The 27,500-nt window shown below is 33.8% G+C and overlaps 1 pseudogene; it reads left to right on the top strand.

The window, feature by feature from the left end:
- Positions 1 to 1,110: 1,110 nt before the first annotated feature.
- Positions 1,111 to 27,500, top strand: part of LOC136834039 (uncharacterized) — a 204,123-nt pseudogene continuing 177,733 nt past the window's right edge.

Raw genomic sequence — 27,500 nt, 5'->3', positions numbered from 1 at the left:
TATATATATATGTATATGTATTCACTGACACATAACTCAGTCAAAGGCTAATAAACCCTCTCAAAAAAAAAACATTATCTGTCATGAAAATGAAATTCTATCTAAATCATTTTTAAATTTTTGAAAGCGAAATGTTTCATTTTATATATTCGCTCGCTGAGTTTCCCCTGACTTTTTTTTTTTTAAGATATAATTTGTATTTTGTCTTTTCAGCTGCGAAAATTATTCTTGAAATGATTCGTTAGTGAATCGCTTTTACAATAAAAACGTGAAGGAATTAAAACGAACTGCATACTAAATATTTTGGAAAATCATCCGATCTATATGCAGAAATATAAATGAAGGCTTTCAAGTTTATATATCACGCTTTCAAGCTCTTCATAAATCATATTTTATGTACATTTTCAAGCTCTTGATAAATCATTTTTATATACATTTTCAAGTTCTTGATAAATCATTTTTATATACATTTCCAAGCTCTTGATGAATCACATTTTATATACACTTCCAAGCTTTTGATAAATCATATTTTATGTATACGTCTTAAAGTTTGATTTATCATATCTTATGTACATTTTCAAACTCTTCATAAATCCTATTTTATATACATTTTCAAGCTCTTGATAAATCATATTTATATAAATTTTCAAGCTCTTGATAAATCATATTCTATATACATTTTCAAGCTCTTGATACATTATATTCTATATACATTTCCAAGCTCTTGATAAATCTTATTTTACATACATTTCCAAGCTCTTGATAAATCATATTTTATATACATTTTCAAGCTCTTGATAAATCATATTTAATACATTTTCAAGCCCTTGATAAATCATATTTTATATACATTTTCAAGCTCCAGTTATCGGAAAAGAAAAGCAATAAATTAACAAATTAATAAATAAATTGATAAAAATGTATATAAATTACTGAAGTACAAGGAGAATTGTTTTAGGGTAGACTGAAGAATAACGCCTGAACGATGGAAAAATCCCCAAAGCATCTTTCATTTTCTCTGGTACTGATATTAGTATAAAGGGATTTCTGTTGTAACTGACCATGTAACACGCTCTTCTAAATGTGTAATTCTTTAAGTCACCTATAAAAATGTACAGTAAAGAATATGCTGTAATAAGGAGGTACAGTTAAGTAGTGAGCATTCGGCCAGTAAAGACGGAATTTTTTTATGCTACTGTACCAGTCAAAGAGACAATTAGCATAATATTTGAACTAATGTATTTCTCCTTTCCTTACGTAGACATTAAAGTATTGTTAGGTAATTTATAGAAACAACGGCTAAAACTATCTTAAAATTGTAGCAAAAAAACTATCTTATTGTTAGGTAATTTATAAAAAAAAAACAGCTAAAACATTCTCAAAATTGTAGCAAAGAAACTATCTTAAAATAAAATTATCTTAAAATTGTAGCAAAGAAACAAAAGCTAAGAAAAGATAAAAAAAAAACTTGATTAAATATGATGAAAATTAACGATAACAATTTTCACAATTTTTTTTTTTTTTTTTTTACAAAAGCCATGTCAATAAATAGTTTTCTCTCTCCCTTTTTAAGACATCAAAGTATTTTATTTAATAATCAACAGAACGAAACCTGCCTAAACTATCATAAAAATTACGACGACGAAACAAAATAGAAAAATAAAAAAAAGAAAGAAAATAATTAAATCTGAATTTCCAGGAGATTTTCAATGTTCTCATCCACCCCTTCTGCCACTCCTACAGGTGGTCACTGCGACATTCTCCAAAGGATCGAAGTGCCTCTTTACGCTTTCGCCGGGGGCGAGGCCACCCTCAGCTTGCTCCTACGACTTGAGGGCGACCAGGCTCTACTCCCTCAAGTGGTACCACAACAACACCGAGTTTTACCGATACGTCCCCACCGAGAGGAACAGGCCCATCAACATTAAGCCTTCCCTGAAATTCTCCGTCACGGTAAGCAGATTAGAATATATATATATATATATATATATATATATATATATATATATATATATATATATATATATATATATATATATATATATATATATATATATATATGTGTGTATACATATAATATAATATATTGACAGGCTACGTTAAAATGTTATTCTTGATTATCATGCGAGTATAAAAGCAGTGATGATAATAATAATTTATTTTTGGTAGATTGTTAATAATTTCAATGATGATAAAATTATTATTATTATTATTATTATTATTATTATTATTATTATTATTATTATTATTATTATTATATCAGCTCTTGCTGGTCGAGTGTCCTCAAGCCTTAGGAACCTGAAAATTTAGTTTCCTTTCCGAGTGCTCGGATGAAGATGGGAACTCCCCTTTTTCCCATAACTTAGTTCTCAAAGATGATGATATTTACGATGCAAGTGGAGTTTTTAGAATTGTTTATAGATATATATATATATAATAATAATAAACAATTCTAAAAACTCTATTTGCATCATAAATACCATCATCTCCGACAACTAAGTTAGGGAAAAAGGGGAGTTCCCATCTTCATCCGAGCACTCGGAAAGGAAACGAATTTTCAGGTTCCTAATGCTTGAGGACACTCGACCAGCAAGAGCTGATATAATAATAATAATAATAATAATAATAATAATAATAATAATAATAATAATAATAATAATAATATCATCATCCTTACAATTATTAACAATCTACCAAAAATAAATTATTTTCATTATTATCATCGTTGCTTTTATACTTGCATGATCATCAAGAATGACATTTTAACGTAGCCTGCCAAACTGTACGGAGAGAGAGAGAGAGAGAGAGAGAGAGAGAGAGAGAGAGAGAGAGAGAGAGAGAGAGAGCCGTTATTCATTCCCTCGCACCTGAAAGGCTTGTTTTGGACAAGAGAAAAACTGATCAAATCTTTTCGTCCCTCAATCCCCCAAGGACCTTTGCTTCTGATGGAGCGCGCGCGCGCGCATACACGCGCATGAGAATTTGCTTGGCGCACCCAATTGCTTTGCCGTAATCAAATGGCATGTCGCAAGGATAAGCCACCATTGCGTGGCACTGCCCTTGATTAGGCTGTTTCCCAAAGAAAATGTATGTATGTATGTATGTATGTATACATACAGATATTAAAATTTATATGTAAATATATATACATATGCATAAGATATGCATATACACATACATATACATAGAATAGAATATAATATACATACATACGACACAGGAACATAAACGAATTTCGAGGGAATGTTCTCTTCATTCAGCTGTCCAAAATAATGTCCTCTCTCTCTCTCTCTCTCTCTCTCTCTCTCTCTCTCTCTCTCTCTCTCTCTCTGGGATGTTCTCTTCACTCAGCTATCCAAACCCGCCCTCATCTCTCTCTCTCTCTCTCTCTCTCTCTCTCTCTCTCTCTCTCTCTCTCTCTCTCTCTCTGGGATGTTCTCTTCACTCAGCTATCCAAACACCCGCCCTCATCTCTCTCTCTCTCTCTCTCTCTCTCTCTCTCTCTCTCTCTTTCTCTCGGGGATTTTCTAGCCAGCAGCCAAACATCCAAACCGCTCTCTCTCTCTCTCTCTCTCTCTCTCTCTCTCTCTCTCTCTCTCTCTCTATATATATATATATATATATATATATATATATATATATATATATATATATATATATATTTTATACTATATATCAGGATTATCCAAAACTAAGCTATCAGAAACTCTCTCTCTCTCTCTCTGTGATCGGTCGCCAAAGAGACCCACTCCCGTAATAAATGATGTTGTTAAGAATTGATAGGAATAGATTAAAATAATGGGCAAGTTTCCGTCATTCTTTTTCCCATCTCTGTCTCTCTCTCTCTCTCTCTCTGTCTCTCTGTCTCCCTCCTCTCCATCTTCCTGTTCCTCTGTTCCTGTCCCATCCAACCCTTTCCGGGACGGGAGATTACGAGATCGAGTTATCTTTAATTTCTTTTGGCTTCTCGCCATGTTTTCTCTTTTGGGGGAAACCAATCGAAGAGGAGACAGCGAGAAAGAAAGAAAGATGCGTTTGATCTTGTTTCATGGGAACGGCTGCAGTTGTGATACACATATATCTATCTATCAATAAATATATTATATATATATATATATATATTATATATACATTTACATTTATATATATATATATAATATATACACATACTCGTATATGTATAAACGCACACATATATACAGTATATGTATACATACATACATAAATACATTCATACACACACATATATATATATATACGTATATATATTATATATACATACATATATTTATATATATATATATATACTATATATATATATATATATATATATATATATATATGTGTGTGTGTGTGTGTGTGTGTGTTTGTTTTACTAATGCTACATAAACTGTGTAAATAAATACCATTAATGCAGAACATAACTAACAAAATGAAAAGTGAAACGTTATTATACAATTATTTTTGCGCGCGTTGCATATGTAATTATAACATTTGAGAAATGTAAAGATAAAAAAAACTATTAAGATATGAATTTGCAAAGAACGCGAAATAACATACATGTAAATTTGAAAAATTAACATCTATAAAATTTCGGACTAAAAATGTAGCTCTTATGCATAAATAGATGGCACGGCAGGCAATGGCCCTATTTTTGGAGACAGGATTTCAAGAGGTCTGACTTTTCTAAAGCTCTTTCGCCTCTGAATATTTTAACAAAATCTATCTGCGTTCTCATCGATTTTCTTGAGAAATGTCTTCATGAGCCTGCTTTTAGATTTATTAAAAAAGATTACCTTCCATAAACACGGATGAAGTCTATAAAGTTCAATGAATTCAGTAACAAAATCTTGAGTTAAATATTTGGTTGCCTGCGACATACTTGAAATTGCAATAGGATACTCTTAAAGCGATATGTCATGGAAGCCAATCTCCCAAAAATAACATTCAGTCTCAAAATATAAGGGATGGTCATCTGGAGAACTAATCTCTTTAATTAGGGACTTGCGCGGCGGACTAAAACAGGACCAGGATTTTCAACATGCTGAAAGGATGGCGAGCCAAGACAAGCCCGACGAGACTGGCTTTTTCCCCATACACCATAAAGACTGGACCGATGCACAATCCCCTTGAAATTGACGGGCCAGTTTATCATTTCCAACTAGTCTAAAAGTTTCTTCGGTTCAATCGAGTTTTGTGTACAGCGTAGAGTATAATCAAGGCCACCGAAAACAGATTTATCTTTCGGTGGTCTCGGCTTAATGATGTATGAGCCGCGGCCCATGAAACTTTAATCACGGCCCGGTGCTGGTTTATCCTATATCGTTGCCAGAAGCGCGATTATGGCTAACTTTGACCTTAAATGAAATAAAAACTACTGAGGCTAGAGGGCTGCAATTTGGTATGTTTGATGATTGGAGGGTGGATGATCAGCATCCCAATTTGCAGCCCTCTAGCCTCAGTAGTTTTTAAGAACCGAGGGCGGACAGAAAAAGTGCGGACAGAGTAAAGTGCGGACAAGAAAAAGTGCGGACAGAATAAACTACGAACAGGAAAAAGTGCGGACAGAAAAATGTGCGGACAGGAAAAAGTGCGGACAGAAAAAGTGTGGACAGAAAAAGGTAGGACAGGAAAAAGTGAGGACAGAAAAAGGTCCAGACAAAAAGTGCGGACAGAAAAAGTGCTGAGAGAAAAAAAAAGTGCGGACAGGATAAACTGCGTACAGAAAAAAATGCGGACAGAAAAAAGTGCGGACGGACAGACAAAGCCGGCACAGTACTATTCTTTTCCAGAAAGCAAAAATCTATAAAGCTCTCTCAGACAACATATAAAACAACAAAGAATTAAAGAAAAGAAACTGCGCGAGTGATTTTATAATAAATATCCGGAAATGAAACGAACGAGGTGGAAACGGAGAAAGTACAGAAGGATTCTTCTGTCATCGCAGACTAATGACACTGAATCCTGCAAGGAAGAAATATTGATAAGTAATAAGTCAGAATCTCCTCTGAGATACATAATTTAAGGCTAAGATGAAGGATAAAAGGCTTACTTGGTTTCTTTTATTATTATTATTATTATTATTATTATTATTATTATTATTATTATTATTATTATTATTATTATTATTAGTGCTAAATAAGTCACAATCTCGTGATAAATAATCTGTATCATAAAAATCCACAATAATATAGTAAACTATATTACTATGTAAAATTAGCCATTATATAGTTTACTATGCAATTGTGGATCATTATTATTATTATTATTATTATTATTATTATTATTATTATTATTATTACTATTATATTATTATTACTTATTATTATTATTATTATTATTATTATTATTATTATTATTATTATTATTATTATTATTATTATTATTATTAACTTTTTTTAGACCATACGCCTCTTAATCTTAGTGTGGCGGACTCAAGAAAATCTTCCATTAAATCAAAATGACATTTTAGAGCGGGAGACACAAAATAACGATATTCATTGCCAAACACCTTTAAAAAGAGGGAGAGAGAGATAAGAAATATGGACAGCAATTGAAATTGAGAGAGAGAGAGAGAGAGAGAGAGAGAGAGAGAGAGAGAGAGAGAGAGAGAGAGAGAGAATAACATACGCTGGTTTTATAACGGTCACACGTCTCGTAAATAATCAAATCCTCGACAGACAAAACAGTTTCCTATCAGAGAGAGAGAGAGAGAGAGAGAGAGAATACAGCACTCGAAGTCGAAGATAATTTTAAGATAGTCTGAATACCATCCGATATTAAAAACAATATGTCCATTACAGATATCTTAAAATTAAACTTGTCATTAGCCAAGATAAGGCTTATATTATAAAAGAAACAATCTATATTGACAGACATCAATCTCGCCAGTTATATATATAATAATACCAGCGTCAGGATCATCAATTAAGCTTAATATTAGTACTACCTAATATTAATAACAGTTACGAACGTGATTATAAGTGCCAGCAATACAGTAATGTTACAGCCGACGCTGTAACTAATAGAACCACTATGGATACAAGTCAAATATAAGGGTAATAATAAGGCATTCAGTATATATTACAGCGTCATTAACATTGTAATCCCTATTTATACTGGAAAATTTTAATTGTGATTATAATGGGATTTCACAGTTCGTAAAAATTATTGTTTCATATCACAAAGTAAGAATAACATTCCGTGTTACAATACAGTTGAAAATTAAAAAAAAAATGAAAACATTAAACAAAATTAAAAACTGAAAGTTAAAACGTTAAACAAAACTAAACAAAAAAGATATCGGAGTTTTCCGTAATTCTCGTAAAAATTATTGTTTCACATCACAAAGTAAGAATAACATTCCGTGTTACAGTACAGCTAAAAAAAAAAATTAAAACATTAAACAAAATTAAAAACAGAAAGTTAAAACAACATTAAACAAAACTAAACAAAAAAGATATCGGAGTTTTCCGTAATTCTCGAACCGCACTGTTTTCGTCCCCGTTCTGGGAAAAAAAAAAAAAAAGAGAAGGAATTATATTCTCAAATGTAAATGAAGCTGTAAAGCCAATAGTGATTCGGAGGCGATTAGCAATAACAAAGAAATGATCAACGTCGGATTTCAGATAACATCACCGATAATGGAAAGCCATAAATCTGTATGGACAATGTGGGATGACTTTTCAAAAGATCTGTCCTTTTTTTTTTTTATCACGAATAAAACAAATAAAACAGGAATGGGACTGGGCTAGACTTTATGACGGGGAGAGAGAGAGAGAGAGAGAGAGAGAGAGAGAGAGAGAGAGAGGTATTTCAAATACAAGTTACAGATAGTTTATAACGAATGCAACAGGGATTGGATTGAACTTGAATTTATGAGAGAGAGAGAGAGAGAGAGAGAGAGAGAGAGAGAGAGAGAGAGAGAGAGAGAGTAGAGGTGTCTCAATCACACAACTTACAGATTGCTGTTGCAGAATAAAACCGGGATTGGATTGGACACACACACACACACACACACACACACACAGACACACACACACACACACACAGAGAGAGAGAGAGAGAGAGAGAGAGAGAGAGAGAGAGAGAGAGAGACAGAGAGAGAAATTCATACGAATCCCAGGTTCGTCAGCTAATGGAAAACTAAGACAATGGAGAGAGAGAGAGAGAGAGAGAGAGAGAGAGAGAGAGAGAGAGAGAGAGAGAGAGAGATTAACCGCAAACACATAATTCCCAAATTACTATATCGGATGAGTAAGCTTTCAGGAGCATCATTGTTGAAATGTCATTTGACAAAGCCGAACCAATCAATCAATATTTATTTTGTAGTAGAACGAATCTACAGTTAGTCCATTTCTACGTAAGATTTAAAACAACTGATGCAAAATCCACAAAGAAGAAAATAATCATATGTGATTTTGAGCTGATTACTATTTTTTTCTCAAATCCGGGCTGATTAGTTCGTATTATTTACCTTTTAATCTTTTGTCTTATTGTATTCATTGATAAAATATCTAATTTCTTTAGACCTCATTACAAAAAGAATGATTATTCAGTTTTATCTTATCTTAAAAAACTCCCATTAAACTGAAACATATTTTTTTCAATAAATAGGCTTTGGAAACTTTCCTTTTACTGACACATAATATTTTAAAAAATAATAAGGGTTCCCCATTACAATCAACCATTAGATACAACAGCAATTTCCCACCATATGACCACCTACACAATAGCATAGTACTGAGAGCATCCACAAACAATAATGGAATTCGTTAATAGAATATCTGCTATTCGGTAACTGGTATCGGGATAAAAAAAAAAAAATAAAGAAAGATTACCGGGTAATACGTAGCAAGGATTACGGAACAAAGGAAATATATGTTCCTTAGAATTTGGTAAAGGTATACAATTCTGTTACGTCGCAAATAGCAAGTGCTTCATACGGTCCACCATTTGCCAAAGATTTGCTCTCCATATATGGTCGATGAAAGGAGGTACAGTAAAAGGAACGAAGGGGTTTACGTAAAGGGGACCGAGTACGCATGTCAAAGAACCTGGTATGCCTACAGTGCACCGCATGAGGTGCACTGACGACACTAGCCCCCTACGGGAAAAAAATTTCTTGTGAGTTTATATGTTACGGAAAAAAACTGGTATTTCTTATAGATTAGAATTAAAACTGTGTTCGCTATTACATACCAGAAAACAAATTGGTTAAATGGCAATTATCACCAGCGCAAGAGGACTGATATCTGGTCATCCACGTCAAGAAAACAGACAGACTACTCCGTCATTGTTACCTGGGAAGAAACAATTTTTTTTTTTATTTGGTAACGTAATTTGAAAGAAGCACCTTTTATTGGGATCTACGTTGGCCATGAAAGTATGCGGTTATCGCCAGTAAAACAAATTCTGGAGTCTTAAAACAAAGATGAATTGAGGTGTTTCACAGCACACTTTCTTTCAGCTCTCTCTCTCTCTCTCTCTCTCTCTCTCTCTCTCTCTCTCTCTCTCTCTCTCTCTCTCATGATGGGAAATTGTTTTATCTGGTGAGGATATAATTATTTACGAGACGAGTTGGCTGTTATAAAACCAGAATATGTTATTCTCTCTCTCTCTCAATTTCAATTACTGTCCATATTTCTTATCCCTCTTTCCCTCTTTTTAAAGGTAATACAGAATAACAAACCTACCAGCCGAGAGACAATACTAATAATAGCTTTTAGGGGAAAGGTGATCAAACCCAACATGGGAACAGATTCCACCTGAAGCAATAAGGTATAACTCGCTTGCCACTCTCCCCAGCCCGTGGATTTGGCAAGAATGAGGGTTCTCATTACAAAACAGCAATAGAATCCAGTGAGGGTTAGGCAGTTTCCTGCTTATTTTAACAGACTGGGAACGTGATTATGGAGAATTCGTACCATAAGCACAAATAATTATAATGAAATTTGATTGACAAATGAAATCAGAGTCTACTCTGGGAAGGACGTGAAGCAAAATCTAGCTTTTGAGAAGCCTTTGGAGGGAAAGAAGGCCAGTTATATCTAAAGGACCACCCATTTCAAGTAGGCTTTATGGGAGACCCAAGATCGATCTCGAAAGCGGGAAACGTCTGAGTGTTCCTTTCTCTTAAAATATATTATGCCACTATAGACCTTAGTAGTGAACCAGATATGTGGTGAGTAGCTGATAGTGCCACCCAGTAAAGGAGTGTGGAGGAATAGCAACCTCATTCCAAACAAAAGAGTTTTCCTGAAAATGTCATAAACACATGTCGGAAACTTATCGCATACCTATCACAAACAAGTTGAAAACATGTCATCAACCGTAAATGGAGAACAAATCTTTGGGAATTGCTGGATAATTTGTACGAAGTGTTGGTTAAGACTATCAACGAGTCGCTGACTTGTATCTGACCTGTTTGCGATGTGTGGGCGACAAGTTACCAACATGTTTACGACATGTTTAACTGAAGTCTGGCAAAACTGTTATTTTAGTTTGTGAAAAAATGTCAAGTCCATCGGACGAAGGGAACACGTCGAAAACTGGGTCACAAGTTTTGACCCAAACAGACGACAGACACAAAAGTCAAGTTAAATAAAAGAATGTAACAAGCGTTTAGGTCAGCATATTTGCACCGTGCGCTTCCTCCTTGCTCCATAAGTTTCACTTCATAACGAGTCTCGCGAAATCAATTTTATGCACAAAGTTTTCGCGCCGAGTTATAAAAATAGCAAACATCAGACATGCGAGAGAAGTTTGCGTTGTACTGGCATTAAGTGTCTCTTGGGGGAGTTATGTTCTTGACGGTGTTACCGGAATATTTTGCTCATAAAATGCAAATTATGAACGACATACCTGCCGCACATAACGACACTCTCTCTCTCTCTCTCTCTCTCTCTCTCTCTCTCTCTCTCTCTCTCTCACTAAAAACTATTTTGTCTTTTTCCTGAACAGCAAGTCATCATCACATGGTGTCATCTTTTAGTTCCTATGCAAAGATTTTGGAGTGAAGTTGCTAGGCTCATATTCCTCATAGTTCTTCTCTTTGATCGTCACACAGGGCTTAAGTGCCTAAAGCATTCCTGAGGGGTCACCCACCCACATACTGACCACCCACAATGTTGCTTGACCCATCCCCAAGTCAGAAGAATTGTAAGTGGTCTAGGCTGGAAGCATTCCCTTTTATTATCAAATATATACATGTACAAAAATTTATGTATGTATGTATGTATGTATGCACACGCATTCAACTGCATCCTTTTATTATCAAATATATACAGGTACAAAAATGTATGTACAGTATGTATGTATGCACAAGCATTCAACTGCATTCACGCAGAATATCTCACAATTTTCTTGGGGTAAAATTGAGAGGAATTAATTTTAGCGACTGTACCTCAAAATAATTCTCATCCTCGCTAATGGTATTACAGAGAAATTAAACAGATCCAGGAAAATTAATAAAAAGATTTGGGAGCATAAAATGAGAGCGAAATGATACACACACACACAAATTAGAAACAATCAACACACAATCACGCGTGGAACAGAAATAAATCTCTGACTCACATCAGGATCGAACCCAGGTCTTTCATTTGAAAGACGCGACCACTGCCAACGAAGCTTCACAGGTTCCAGCTCCTTTTATGACGTATGTGGCTTGGTTGGCAGCGGTCTCGTCTTTCAATTGAAAGACCTGGGTTCGATTCCTGTATATTGGATATTATACATACATGCATACATACACATGAACACATACGTATATACATATTCTGTTTGCATGAGTTCCACAATTTGACAGAGAGAGAGAGAGAGAGAGAGAGAGAGAGAGAGAGAGAGAGAGAGAGAGAGAGAGAGAGAGAGAGAATTCCACAATTCCTAATTCGCGTATTGGATTTTATACATACATACATATTCTGTTTGCACGAATTCCACAATTTGAGAGAGAGAGAGAGAGAGAGAGAGAGAGAGAGAGAGAGAGAGAGAGAGAGAGAGAGAGAGAGAGAGAGAGAGAAATTCCACACTTCCTAATTCCTGTATTGGATTTTATACATACATACATACATACACATAAACATACATACGTACATACATATTCTGTTTGAATGAATTGCACAATTTGACAGGAGAGAGAGAGAGAGAGAGAGAGAGAGAGAGAGAGAGAGAGAGAGAGAGAGAGAGAGAATTCCACACTTCCTAATTCCTGTATCGGATTTTATACATACATAAACAAACATACATGCGTACATACATACTCTGTTTGCATGAATACCACAACACAGAGAGACAGAGAGACAGACACACAGAGAGAGAGAGAGAGAGAGAGAGAGAGAGAGAGAGAGAGAGAGAATTCCACACTTCCTAATTCCTATACATAAACAAACATACATGCGTACATACATATTCTGTTTGCATGAATTCCACAATCTGAGAGAGAGAGAGAGAGAGAGAGAGAGAGAGAGAGAGAGAGAGAGAGAGAGAGAGAGAGAGAATGTCAATACTACAGCTGTATAGAACCTGTCAAAACCAGCGGGAGGAACGGCCGTACCTGCACGCAGCATGATAAAATATGTTAAAAGGTAAAAAAAAAAATATATGCATATATACATAAGCATACAACACTGCCACTTCACCTCACAAATACAACAGAACTTTTTCAAAAACACAGACAACTCAGGCCCACACATTTCGCCACGGGGCAGGACGGCAGAACGAACAGACATGGCCATAAAAAAAATAATTTCGTCTGGTTTGGACAAAGCTACGGGGTGGTTCATTTTGAGGTTTAGCACAGTACATTTCCCTGCTGTTTTAATTAGGGAGCGTACGAACTGGATGAAACTGGCTGAAATTCAGCTGGATTTCTCTAAATGGTCCAAGTGCAGAGGTGACGGAGTGGGTACCCATTAGTATTTTCGGCAATTTTCTTGAAAATGAACATTTTTTTTAGTACCGTGGATTCTCGTACATGAGAATTTTTAGCAGTGGGTTTCTACAATGATCTTGTGAATGGATACTTTTAGAGTTAATTCCTTGGCAATGATCTTGTGAAAGAGTAATTCCAGGATTAAGTCCTTGATAAGGAGTCTGCCAATGAACATTCCCAAAGATCGTGCTTTGATATTGATCCTGTGAATGATGAACAATTATAATTTTTCAATTGTGGGGAGTTATCATCTTGTTCCAAAAGAATCTATCTACATAATAATAATAATAATAATAATAATAATAATAATAATAATAATAATAATAATAATAATAATAATAAAAAACTGAATACGAGAATCGGGCAGGTTCTCGAAAGCTCTCTCGTTTTTTATGTATATTTTTAATATATATTTACACATACAACACTGCGGATCTCCTCACCATTTTAGTGACTCATACTACTGAGAGATTTTTAAGAACAGTAATAATAATAATAATAATAATAATAATAATAATAATAATAATAATAATAATAATAATAATAATAATAATAATAGTAATAATAATAAAAAAATACAGCCTTCGATACAATAATAATAATAATAATAATAATAATAATAATATAATAATAATAATAATAATAATAATAATAAATAAAAAAATAAAAAATATATAAAGCTGCGATGCAGCCTTTCATACAATAAAATAATAATAATAATAATAGCAAAAGCTACAATACAGACCTCCGTACCTACACAGAACCTACGTGAAATTTTTAACTGAATCCCTAGCAAATTAGTCCCAATAACCACCCACCCCGCAAATCACAACATTTAAACAATTTACTATAGAGGACAGCATTTGTCACGACCTGTTGGTTGGGTGAGGGGTGGGGGGGTGGGGGTGGGGAATTACACCCAACTTAAGAGGGAACTTCGCTCTCTCTCTCTCTCTCTCTCGCTTACTCTTTCGAATGCTCAAGTTGGCCTAAGCTTCTTATGAGGATCCAACTTGCAATTGATTGCAATTCTCTCATTTTCGCTCCCTTAAAAAATCCGAGATCCCTCTTTGATGCAAATTTTTTTTTTTTTGTCCTTCTTCCTGTATACTTGTACTTGCTAATTTTGTTGTTTAGCTGTTGTTTTAATGTTGCTGCTGTTCCTGTTGTTCTTCGACAGTTTTGGTTCAGTGGAAAGTAGAGTTGCTTTTTTGTTGTTGTCCTACTTACTGCTACTTTTACAGAACCCTGTACATTTAGCTTTCCAGAACCTGCTCACTAATAATAATAATAATAATAATAATAATAATAATAATAATAATAATAATAATAATAATAATAATAATAATAATAATAATAATAATAATAATAATAATAGCACGAGTCTTAAAATGGTGAAACAAATTGATTATATAAAACTTTTAGACAGTTTTCAAGGGAACCTGTTCGGTTCCCGTTTTCAATCTGATTGACAACGGGAATCGAACAGATTCCCTGAAAGCTTACAATGACAGTTTTATCTATAAAAAGCATGTGCAATACGATAACTGCGGATTTGTTTCTCCAATAACGAAATAATAATAATAATAATAATAATAATAATAATAATAATAATAATAATAATAATAATAACAATAATAATAACAAATCACAGAAATTAAGCCAAAACTCTGGCGCAATTAACCAGCGCAAACTTCTCTCATCAGTGGGTGGGGGAGGGAGGAGATAGCTGAATAAATTGCATAATTAAAGTCTTTGAAACAAAAATAAAACAAAAATAAAAAAAAATTAAAGGAAGAAAATTCACGATTTCCCGGAAGCCAGTCTGCAATTTCCTAAGTACTGCAAATAGGATTATTTGCGCCCCCTCGGGGGTGGGTGGGTGGGAGGTGGGGTTAAGATCAAGCAACGCCCTGTTTTTTTTTTTTTTATTTGTAAGTAGGAAATTATTCATGCAGTTTCTCTTCCGCTGCTTTGAGAATTGATTAAAAAAAGTGAATAAATAAGTTGATTAATTGATGAAACGTTGAAGCGGAGGGCAATATTGGTATTACTAAAACGTTAGCAGTTGTATGTTTAAAGCTGTTATAAGATTAACAGCTTAAATCTAACTTGACTTTAAAAATGTAAAGCTATCATAAAATTGAAAGTGTAAACCTGTCATGATTTCAGAAATGTAAAGCTTTTGTAACATTTAAAGTTTAAGCCTATCATGACTTTAGAAATGTAAAGCTTTTGTAACATTTAAAGTTTAAACCTATCATGACTTTAGAAATGTAAAGCTTTCGTAACATTTAAAGTTTAAACCTATCATGACTTTAGAAATGTAAAGCTTTTGTAACATTTACAGCATAAACCTATCATGACTTCAGCAATGTAAAGCTTTTGTAACATTTAAAGTGTAAATTTATCAGGACTTCAGCATTGTAAAGCTACTGTAGCATTCACAGCAGTATGAATCTATCATGACTTCAGCAATGTAAAGCTATTGTAACATTTACAGTATGAATCTATCAGAACTGAAAAAATGTAAAATTATAACATTCACAGCGTAAATCCGTCACGACTTCAAAATTGTAAAGCAGTCGTAACATTGGCAGGATAAAGCTATCAAACTATCATCATTGTGAAGCCATGCCATTGCCATCATAAATGCTTTACCATTAGCGTGGCAAAGCTATCACAACAACGGTGGCATAAAGCTATACGATTAACAGTAAATAGTTAGACCAACAACATTGCAGAGATATATTCCGATCATGATATATGTATATACCACTGATACCTACGTAAGTATGCAGAATGAAGGTACCTTCATTCCATACGATCAACTTGGATATCCAAATTCCTTTTATATTACCGTCATTTTTGACAGTACGGGAACACTAATAACAATTTTATTAATAATATAATGAATAAAATATTTCCCGTTCTAAAGAGAGCAACAAAGAATTAAATATAAGACGAATTCCCACACAAGCAGATATACAGACTCAATCACAAAAATATAAACCGCAAATCAGCTTCATCAATTGATTTATTAATTGTAATATTTTCCAAGAAAGGAGAAAGACACAATGAACGAAGAAAGAAAGAAAGAAAGAAAGGAAGAGAGAAAGAAAGAGCCACCAAATCATATCTAATGAAAGAAATTACCCCCAGGCGATTACAGAAAATAATCGCGCAGTTGATGACACATGAGCGTAATCCCTTGTAATCCATCGGAATCAGGCGGGGTTTCCTCATAACTGCTTCTGCAGAACCCAGAAAGAAGTGTATTCGTGTGCACGTGTTGCCCCTGCTGGTTATTCTGTACCAAATGGGCGTTGCAAAAGCAAGGGTCATCGGAAAAAAAGGAACAAGTAAAAAATGCGCCGGAGTTTCTTCGGCGCAATCGAGTTTTCTGTATAGCCGCTACAGCGTATAATCAAGGCCACCGAAAACAGATCTATCTTTCAGTGGTCTCGGTATAATGCTGTATGAGCCGCGGCCCATGAAACTTTAACCACGGCCCGGTGGTGGCCTGGCCTATGTCGTTGCCAGAAGGACAATAATGGTTAACTTTAACATTGAATAAAAAAAAAACTACTGAGGCTAGAGGGTTGCAATTTGGTATGTTTGATGATTGAAGGGTGGACGATCAACATATCAACTTGCAGCCCTCTAGCCTCAGTAGTTTTTAAGATCTGGGGGCGGACAGAAAAAGTGCGGACGGACAGACAAAGCCGGCACAATAGTTTTCTTTTCAAAACACTAAAAATGCTTTGGATGAAATTGCGACAGACATAAAACCGGAACAGTTACTCGTGTACGTTTTGCCTGCGCTGATTATTTAAAAAAAAAAAAAGTGAATTGTGTCCCCACGACAGCAATGACGCTTGATGGAACCTTAGGGATGGTACTGTCCTAGAAAATTACAGCAGAGAAAGAATACTGCAGAGGAAACAAAAATTATAATAGTATATCTTATTTTAGCACAAGGCCATAAACAAATACATAATGCAGACACATTAGCCTCAATACAGTTAATAATAATAATAATAATAATAATAATAATAATAATAATAATAATAATAATAATAATAGAATCTGTGTATATACTAGCATATAATCAACAGTAGCTTTGTTTCTAGTTTACACTAGTAAATACTAACCATGCACTGACATAAATCGTAGACAAATATACAATTGGGTTTTCTAACGAGTACTTATAATGGAAAATAAATCATTCTGAACATTCCTCAGAAAAGACATACTTAGTTTAAACAAATTAATACTTATCATTTACTGAAAAAAATCTTATACAATTAAACAACTTGGTACTTGAAAATGTACTTCCAATATAATATGAATCATATAAATCATTTCTCAACAAAGACCTACCGTCACTTTGATTTACAACAATCAATAAGAATGACAATTACAGACAGAAGCGACAAGAAATGAACGTACTTTTTTTTTTTTTACAAAGGGCATATTGTAATTCCATCGACAAATATAATCGATTAGCAGAAATTTATGGCGAGAGAGAGAGAGAGAGAGAGAGAGAGAGAGAGAGAGAGAGAGAGAGAGAGAGAGAGAGAGAGAGAGAGAGAAACAGACGGTTTCTTAAAACACTTAAACACGTACCAGCCAACTCTCGAAACATAACAATTCAAGAAAAACTAAAATAAAAACTCCAAGAGAATTAACGCAGACATACAGAGAAGCAGAGGAAATAATCAACATCTCAATAAAAGGCCAAAAAAAGTAAAGAAAAAAAACTAATCCAGGTAAATAGAAGAAATGATCAAAACTTCAAGAAAAACTAAAAAGCTAAAAAAAACTAAGCCAGATAAAAAGATAAATATATGAAATTACCATCACTTAAAGAAAAACTCCACCAAAAACTCCCCTCCCCCAAAAAAAACTAACCCAAAGAGAAAAAAAGAAATTATTAACACTAAGAAAAACCCGCACCCCAAAAAATTAACCCAGAGGAAAAAAAATTATCAGCGCTTACAGAAAAACTAAAAAAAACTAACCCAGACAGAGAGAGAAACAAAAAAGAAATTATCAACACTTAAAGAAAAACTGCCCCCCAAAAAAAAAAAAACTAACCCAGGCAAAGAGAGAAAGAAAAAGAAATGATCAACACTTAAAGAAAAACTCTCCCCCCCAAAAAAAAACTAACCCAGGCAAAGACACGAACAAAGAGAAACTATCAATACTTAAATAAAAACTCCCCCCTCCCCCCAAAAAAACTAACCCAGGCAAAGAGAGAAACAAAGAGAAATTATCAATACTTAAAGAAAAACTGCCCCCCCACAAAAAAAACTAACCCAGACAAAGAGAGAAACAAAGAAAAATTATCAGTACTTAAAGAAAAACTGCCCCCCCCGCCAAAAAAAAAAACTAACCCAGGCAAAGAGAGAAACAGAGAGAAATTATCAATACTTAAATAAAAACTGCCCCCCAAAAAAAAAAAAAAACCTAACCCAGACAAAGAGAGAAACAAAGAGAAATTACCAATACTTAAAGAAAAACTGCCCCCAAAAAAAAAAAACTAACCCAGACAAAGAGAGAAACAGAGAGAAATGATCAACACTTAAAGAAAAACTCCCCCCCAAAAAAAAAACCTAACCCAGACAAAGAGAGAAACAAAGAGAAATTATCAATACTTAAAGAAAACTGCCCCAAAAAAAAAAAAAATCTAACCCAGGCAAAGAGAGAAAGAAAAAGAAATGATCAACACTTAAAGAAAAACTCTCCCTCCCCAAAAAAAAAACCCCAGACAAAGAGAGAAACAAAGAGAAATTATCAATACTTACAGAAAAACTGCCCCCCCCCCCAAAAAAAATAACCCAGACAAAGAGAGAAACAAAGAGAAATTATCAATACTTAAAGAAAAACTCCCCCCCCCCAAAAAAAAAAAAAAAACGACTAACCCAGGCAAAGAGAGAAACAAGCGGAAATTAGCAATTCAGAACTACACCTCCGGCTCAAAGCACCGTTTTATTCCAGCCATTTTCGTCGGCCGGGGGCTTCCGAAGAAGGCTTCTGCTGTCGGTCTTCTCCGGCGATGTTTAACTTGGCAATTCCTGAATGAAAATTCCTAATTAACCCGCCCGAGATTATCTTGGCATTATGTTCCTCGGGAAACTTTCTGGATTTAATTAAGAGATACGCAAACTAATGACCTGCCTACCTCGCGGTTCGGGCTGCGGATGCACAGGGCGCCACGACTTGGTGGTAAATTATAAATAAAGGGGGATGATACATTTTGAATAAGAGAAATAATGAATTAAAAGTGAGGGGAATGATACATTTTAAATAAGAGAAATAATAAATCAAAAGTATGGTGCGTAATAAATTAATAAATGAAAAGTAAGGGGAATGATAAATCTTAAATAAGAGAAATAATAAATTAAAAGTATGGGGCGTAATAAATTATATGGAATGATACATTTTGAATAAGAGAAATAATAAATTACAAGTAAGGGGGATGATACATCTTAAATAAGAGAAATAATAAATGAAAAGTAAGGGGAATGATAACTCTTAAATAAGAGAAATAATAAATTAAAAGTATGGGGCGTAATAAATAAGGAATGATACATTTTAAATAAGAGAAATAATAAATTAAAAGTAAGGGGACTGATACATTTTAAATAAGAGATATAATAAATTAAAAGTATGGGGAGTAATAAATTATATGGAATGATACATTTTAAATAAGAGAAATAATATATTAAAAGTAAGGGGAATGATACATTTTAAATAAGAGAAATAAGAAATTAAAAGTAAGGGGAGTAATAAATTATAAATAAGAGAAGTAATACATTATATATTAGAGAAATAATAAATTACAAATAAGACAAATAATACATTATAAATTATAGAAATAATAATTTATAAATAAGAGAAACGATGATTTATAAATAAGTCAAATAATAAAATAAAAATATGGGAAACAATATATTACAGACAAGAGAAATAATGAATTATAAGTGAAATAATGACTCATAAAGAGGAGAAATGATAAATAAGAGAAATGATAAATTAAAAATAAGAGCAATAATGAATTATAAATAAGGGAAATAAAATATAAAAAAGATAAATAAATTATAAGTAATGGAAACACTGAATATAAAAAAGACAAATAATAAATTATAAATAAGAGAAACAGTGAATTATGAATAAGAAACAATAAAATATAAACAAGTGAAATAATGAATCATGAATAAGAGAAAAAATTTCAAGGTCTCCCGGAGTTAGATTCGTTTAGTTCAGTTACCAAGGAAAAAGAAAACATCCATACTTTATGAGACATCAAAAAGTCTACAGAAAACAGCAACACTTTCACAGCAATGCAGCAGCAACACTTTCATAGCAAAAAATAAAAAAAATCTAAAAGCAACAACAATGCTTTTATAGAAGAAAAATAGGAGTCTTGAGAAAACAGTAGCACTTTTAAAAAAAAAAAAAAAAACGCGAACTCGGACAAGAAGAGGCACAGAAAACGGAGCGAAGGAATTCAATAGAAAAGGAAGTGAGAGACACAAAACTAAATCAGGTCCATTAGACGAGTTTTGAAAGACGTGAGTTGACGCTCTCGCAAGATAATTCCGTTGACACCTGAATGTTCCAGATGCAATGGCACTGCAATGTCTTGCATTTGGCAAGACGTTGCATTTCCGGTAATACGTTGGTGACAGGTATTCGATAAACTTTGCATTAGTTCTTGATTCACCCATCCTTTGAGAGAAGAGGCGGCCTAGTAATAATGTTGGTTATGTTTATGAGTTTTCACAGGCCGCATACCTCATAAACGGGGCAGAATGACGTGTGTGGGAACGCGCGAGAAATTAATTATGAACAGAAGACGCAGAATGATGCCAGGTCCTTTTGGTATACGAAAGTGATGCTGCGTAACTTAGCCTTGGCAAAAGACTTATATGAACTCTCTAATTTTCTGATGACCTCCGTCTCATATAAAATGTTTCTTATTCAACGAACAGAAGAAAGTTTTTTTTATTATAATTCTTGAGTAGGACTGCAGAAAAACCAGCCAAAATAAAACAAAGCAGAAGACCCATTAAAAGAATAAAATAATCGCCCTTAACACAGCAGAAAAGAAGAACACCGAATGGAACCAGGTTTTAAAAGGTGTAATCCTTGAGAAGGACTGCAGAAAAACCAGCCAAAATAAATCAAAGCAGCAGACCTACAAAAAAAAAAAAAAAAAAAAAAAAAAAAAGTCTCCCTTAACATAGCTGAAGCGGAGGACACCGAATGGAACCAGGTTTCAAAAGGTAGAATCCTTGAGTAGGACTGCAGAAAAAGAGCCAAAAATAAAACAAAGCAGAAGACCTACCAAAAAAAAGAAAAAGAATAAAAAAAAGTCTCCCTTAACATAGCTGAAGAAGAGGCCACCGAGAACGGCGCATTAGTATGCGAATTTTAATGGGCCCTGCGATGCAGTCTAGACATCTGAGGGCGATCGACCGGCCCTGGAAAGCTCTCTGGTAATCTCTTTGGTAATCTCTCCAGATCGCATAAAAATCCGACGACTGGATCACGAATTATGCAGTGCCCAGCTTTAAAAATCCGGGCGAAGCGCCTGCACTGAAGAAGACATTAAATCTGTGGCCCCCCATCTGCACAGTATCAACTCTCCTCAAAAAAACTGAATTTACAAATGTGGTTCCTCGCGTCCTGAACTGATCATCCCACACTTTCGATGTCGTCAAGATGAGTGAGGTTCGAGACGTCAGAGATATTTGATGTTTTTGGAGCCTTCACTGCAGGTAGTGATGTCAAAGTTGCGTGGGAGTGCTAGGCGTCAGAAATATTTGATGTTTGTGCCGTTTATACGGCAGGCAATGGCTGTCATGGTGATGTCAAAAACATTTGGCAGTGGAGTTGATGTCACGGCAGTAGTTGCCGGAAAGAGCTATCTGATGTTTTTAACATCTTCACAGGCAAATAATTATGTCACGGCATTGGGGTGCTAAACGGATGTGCTACGGTAATGATGTCACGGCATTGGGGTGCTAAACGCCAGAAATATTTGATGTTTTTAACATCTTCACGGCAGGTAATTATGTCACGGCATTGGGGTGCTAAACGCCAGAAATATTTGATGTTTTTAACATCTTCACGGCAGGTAATGATGTCACTGCAGTGGGTTGCTAAACGTCAAAAGCATTTGATGTTTTTAACATCTTCAAGGCAGGTAATGATGTCACGGCAGTGGGGTGCTAAACGTCAGAAATAATTGATGTTTTTGACGTCTTCACGACAGTTAGTGATGTCCAAAACGCCACTTTTAAAAGCTAGACAAACGTACTGATTACTAAAGTTTAATTAAGACAGAAAATATATATATACAAAATAACCTAAACAAAAAGAATAAGAGAGTAAACATATATAGAAAAATATTCCAAACAAAAAATATAAAAGTTTAAAACTGCTTTCACATCAATCCAGAAAACATCAGAGCACTCTTGGCGCATAAATGAATCGTTTAGCCTCCAGGATATATACATCAAGAGAGTTTACTTCGGTCCCCAGGAGACGAATTTTCAATTCAGCACGCTCCCAAATATATCTAAAGGCTCCGTGTCGTTATGTTACGTAAACGGTGGATAGATTTGTTGCTGAATCTCTCTTCTTCTCTCTCTCTCTCTCTCTCTCTCTCTCTCTCTCTCTCTCTCCTCTCTCATATATATGTATATATATGTGTGTGTGTACAGTATATATACACATTTATATATGTATGTATGTGATTTGTAATAAACTTAATTCCCCTCTTAACTTTTCAATTGAGGTTATTGCAGTTACATAGGTTTCTTGGCGATAAGTAAGCAATGCATTTTCTCTCTTTCTCTCTCTCTCTCTCTTCTCTCTTCTTCTCTCTCTATATATCTATATATATATATATATATATATATATATATATATATACTGTATATATATTTATACATAATTTTTTGCTAATAATTTTTTTTTTAGGGGTGGGTGATGGGGGAGTCTTTTTATATATACATGTATATATATACATATATATATATATACACATATATCTATTATATATATAAATATATGTATACACACACACACACACACACATATATATATATATATATATATATATATATATCTCTATTATATATATATATGTGGAACACATAACCACGCTTCATATACTTACACTCACGGAAAGAGATGACGTACCAAAAAAAAATAAAAAGCAAGAAAAAGAAATAAGAAAAAAAGAAAAATGAAACACCAAAGATGAACCAACTGGTCCTAAAAAAGGGTGAGACGAGGTCAGACGGAGACGTGCCGAAAGGTTCTGACACCGTGTATGATGAAAACCCTGGCTTTATAAGGTCATAAAACGGGATGAACGGAAGAAGGTCAAACGTGGATTCCAGGGTTCGTCAGCCAATGGAAAACTAAGCGCGGGGAGAGAGAGAGAGAGAGAGAGAGAGAGAGAGAGAGAGAGAGAGAGAAGAGAGAGAGACACGCAATTACATATATATATATATATATATATATATATATATATATATGAGAGAGAGAGAGAGAAAAGAGAGATGAGAGAGAGAGAGAGAGATAGTTAACAGACTTGTGGGAGTACTTAATAAGTTGTGCAGTTACAAATGGAATGTAAGCTCACAGTCTGTATCTAAAAGGCTTGTAACACTTATGAATAATAATAATAATAATAATAATAATAATAATAATAATAATAATAATAATAATAATAATAATAAACTTGGTTCTATACACAGGCTTGGAAAAACAAATAAACCAATGAAATTCATAACTAGGCTAAAATGATTTCATAACCATAAACTATTCCAGTGTGTGTAACATATACAAAGACGCGAAAAGAGTTGAAACATTTTTTAGATACATAAGCTATTATCCGAGCACATCCCCCAACATTCCTGTAGAAAAAGATTTAGCACTGCAGACAAGAGGGGATTTCAAAACCGCATGAAAATATGCCCGTAAAAGCTGAAACCCCATGACCTTAACGAGGCTCGTTAGATTAACTGTGTTTTCATCTCTCCTCGGTAATATTCCAGGAATGTTTCCCTTGAAATATAAATAAAAATAATCCCACGATCTCATGCAGTCATAATATGCTTACATTTTTGTCTGTTTATTTATCAATTTTTTAATTCATTTTTATTCTAAAAACTGTTCGCTTTTTTTCCTGTATTTCCTATTACCTCCTGTTACTTCTTTCAAATGAATACCATATTCTTTAGAAGCTTGAATTTCAAGTCAGTAGCCCCTGTGGGCTTGTTCCATGTGAGTAAGGGTTTACCTTCTGAATAATAATAATAATAATAATAATAATAATAATAATAATAATAATAATAATAATAATAATAATAATAATAATAATAATAATATAGGCAGGAGACCCTCTTTCAAACATGTAGTAGTGAAGGTTATGGCTACATTCAGTTCATATAGAATTTTCTCTATCCTTCTGATAATGCAGTAGCCCTGAAAAATCAGCTATCAGAAGGACAGAGAATACTGTATGAACTGAATGCAGCTGACGCAGCTATAACCTTCAATAATAATAATAATAATAATAATAATAATTTTGTATAAGGTCCACAATAATATATCAGTGGTAGAATGTGAGACTTTATCAAATTTATTGTGGACCTGATGCAAACTTTACTCCTGTTCTCGGCATTAAAGTTCTACATAATAATAATAATAATAATAATAATAATAATAATAATAATAATAATAATAATAATAATAATAATAATAATAATAATAATAATAAAGTAAATGTAATTATTGTCCACTAAGAATATCGTAGCGTCTTAAAAGATAAAAAAAAAAATTTTTCGTGTAAAAGACAACCTTTAACTAACCCAGGTCAATATTTACCTGCATGGTACCTTTTGCCAAGGGGAAAACGGTTGCAGTATCACAGTGGACTCGACACTTTTTATTTTATTTTTTTTCATCACTAGGGGACGTTTTACTTTTTTTTTTGAATAGTCGTGACCTTACCTTCTTTTCAACTATTCACTCCTTACAGTATATATATATATATATATATATATATATATATATATATATATATATATATATATATATAAAACTATATAAATAGTGGGGAAAGTGGAAATGAAATATTTTTCATGAATATATAACTCCTCCCTACATTTGACCAAAAGTGGAAAGTATAAATATATAATATTTTTCATGGATATATATATTCTCATTTGTATATGATATATATATATATATATAATATATATATATATATATATATGTATGTGTATATATATATATGGTATACAATAATATATGTATAAATTATATATATAAAATTACATATATATATATAATATATATATTAAATATATATATTTTTATATATATATATATATATATATATATATATGTGTGTTGTGGATATTAAAGGAGAATTTTGGCAAATGTTATAAATTAGATCATTAATCTAGCATATTTTTTCATTATATATGTATATATGTATATATATATATATATATATATATATATATATAAATATATATATATATATATATATATATATATATATATATATATATATATATATATATATATATATCCCACAACATACATACTGGGCTTACATTTCCATTAGATGTTTTATTTCATCGCTAAAAAATTCTTTCCTTTCACGCTGTCTCGCACGATGCCAAATACCACTGAAACTTCTCCAAGTCACAAAGAAGGAAAAGGGAAAAATAAAAGAAAAACAGAAACGGGAAAAAGGAAAGGAAAATAGAAAATGAGAAATAAGAAAATGAAAAAAGCGAATGCAGGAAGAATAAAAAAATATGTCTCCGTCATACTAAACCCAGTCTTAGAAATCCCATCTGATGCGAGGAACATCTTGAATAAAAGTGGGGAATGGAAAGAAAAAATAAAGGGAAGAGGAAGAGAGCAATGGAAATAAGAGGACTGATGACTCAAATATGGAAAGAAACGAAGGAAGGAGCGATGGAAGTTAACCTTTGGGCTGATTGGAAAACTTTCAGGCCTATTTGAATGACGTAGTTTGACGATATGAGAGAGAGAGAGAGAGAGAGAGAGAGAGAGAGAGAGAGAGAGAGAGAGAGAGAGAGTTTGAATGACCATTTTGACAAGAGAGAGAGAGAGAGAGAGAGAGAGAGAGAGAGAGAGAGAGAGAGAGAGAGAGAGAGAGAGAGAGAGTTTGAATGACGCATTTTAACAGGAGAGAGAGAGAGAGAGAGAGAGAGAGAGAGAGAGAGAGAGAGAGAGAGTTTGAATGTGTGACATGTGAGAGAGAGAGAGAGAGAGAGAGAGAGAGAGAGAGAGAGAGAGAGAGAGAGTCGTTACAAATGAAAGAAAGTACGAGACTTAGATTTATTACAAGAGAAAGATCATTAAAACAGAGAGAGAGAGAGAGAGAGAGAGAGAGAGAGAGAGAGAGAGAGAGAGAGAGGAGAGAGAGAGCTAGCTACGTTTTTCGCCATCAACTTACGAAGTCAAGAACCTTCGCATAAAGCATCTAATACAGCTGACTCAGCAATCTTTCAACTTTGAACTTCATCCCCCTTCTCGGAAGAATTCCGAATATCAAAAAGGTCTACGTATGTGAGAAGGTGGGAGGGGGAGTTGGGGGTTAAGGGGAGAGAGAGAGAGAGAGAGAGGAAGGGGGAAGGAAGGGGAGGGATGAACGTTTAATGCCCCAAGGAGCACTTTGCCTTTAATGTGAACTAAATGTCCACAGAACATTTTCATGTGAGGAAAATGTTCCGAAAGATCACATTATTCGAATAAAAGTTTTTATTAAGTTTTATATGGCGATTTTATATCACAAAAACTACAATCTGCAGATGTCAGCAAAAAGAAAAGTATTTATACTTTATGAAATCAGCTAAAGTCCGACATGGCTGAGTGGTAGAGTGACTATCTCGCGTTTGCTAGGTCCGTGGATCGCTCCAGGCTTGCCGCCTACCAGTCACCAATCTATAAATGGATCACCAGTGTGTGTGTGTGTCAGAGTCAAGATAAAAGGCGTGAGGGTTGCAACATCATCCCTAAAGCTTTGATGAGAAACAGGGAGGCTGCATACTTATGGAAAGCCCTTTCTTGAAGGAAAAAGTAAGTAAATATACCTTAGTTTTACCAGACCACTGAGCTGATTAACAGCTCCCAGGCTGGCCTGAAGGATTAGACTTATTTTACGTGGCTGGAACCAAATTGGTTATTTAACAACGGGACCTCAGCTTATTGTGGAACTGAACCACATTGTAGCGATAATGAATTTCTATCACCAGAAATAAATTCCTCTGACTCTTCATCAATGGCCGAAATTGAACTCGGCCCACATGGATTGACAGTCCGAAGCTCTACCAAGTCTCAGCCAACGAAGGGAAAAACTTATTATAGGTATTACGAATATATATATATATATATATATATATATATATATATATATATATATATATATATATATATATATATATATATATATATATATATATATCTATATATATATATATATATATATATATATATT

Source organism: Macrobrachium rosenbergii, chromosome 53 (genome assembly GCF_040412425.1).
Source record: "Macrobrachium rosenbergii isolate ZJJX-2024 chromosome 53, ASM4041242v1, whole genome shotgun sequence".
NCBI lineage: Eukaryota > Metazoa > Arthropoda > Malacostraca > Decapoda > Palaemonidae > Macrobrachium > Macrobrachium rosenbergii.
The sequence above is the reverse complement of the archived record's forward strand: the minus strand, read 5'-3'. Positions and strand labels throughout refer to the sequence as shown.